Below are 833 nucleotides of genomic sequence, written 5' to 3' on the forward strand. Positions count from 1 at the left end.
TGAGAACAGGCCTGCAGTGATGAATTTTAAGGGAACACTTTTTTCCAACATTTTGGAGCCCATGGAAAGTGGCATAAGCTTACTTGCCATCTGTGGTTGCCAAAGGGATTTTTTCTTAGTGTACTTTTCTACTGAGGAGGGCCCCATCTTTCTGTTAGGGTTTCATATTTAATTTCCAACTCCCTAGGGACCTAATGTCATGTGGACACTTGGAGACTGAGTTCCTGATGTTCCCGCCCATCCTGCGGGGCTACTGCAGCCCAGACTCCCTCTGTGGAGTTTGGTACCTTTATTCCTGGCCTCTGGATTTTGCTTGCTTGTGAGCTAAGTGATATATATTTGAAAAGATGATGGATGCTTTTCTTTCAGCATTTCTAGTTGTAAAGATGTAGAATGTTCAGCTTATTTGATCCACAATATTGTTTTTTTTTAAAAGTCACTACTTCGACTTTTCTGATTGTTTTTCTGTCTTTCAGGAAAAAAAAAAAAATCTTTCACCTCTCCGTGAGTGGAGAATAGCTCAGTAGTCGGATGACTGCATTCTCTCATCTTCCTTGAGAGGTTAGGCCTGTCACATGGTATTGGTCACATAATGTGGTGGTTTTGGGGGAAGAAGACTTTCCGGCCATCCTACAATCGCAGCAAGTATTTACTGAGCTCTACGCTTTGGTAGATGCCACGCTACAGCTTTGCTTTCATTATTATCCTTACAAAACGGAAAGGTTTCCTTGTCCCTTCGCAGGACGTGTGATAGTCGGAGTGGCTCACTCCTTCAGGGCCCCGCTGCCCAGACCTCTAGGGGTGCAAACAGATGGGCAGGTCGTGGGGCCCTG

Source organism: Mandrillus leucophaeus, unplaced genomic scaffold (assembly GCF_000951045.1).
Source record: "Mandrillus leucophaeus isolate KB7577 unplaced genomic scaffold, Mleu.le_1.0 Scaffold6, whole genome shotgun sequence".
NCBI classification, from domain to species: domain Eukaryota; kingdom Metazoa; phylum Chordata; class Mammalia; order Primates; family Cercopithecidae; genus Mandrillus; species Mandrillus leucophaeus.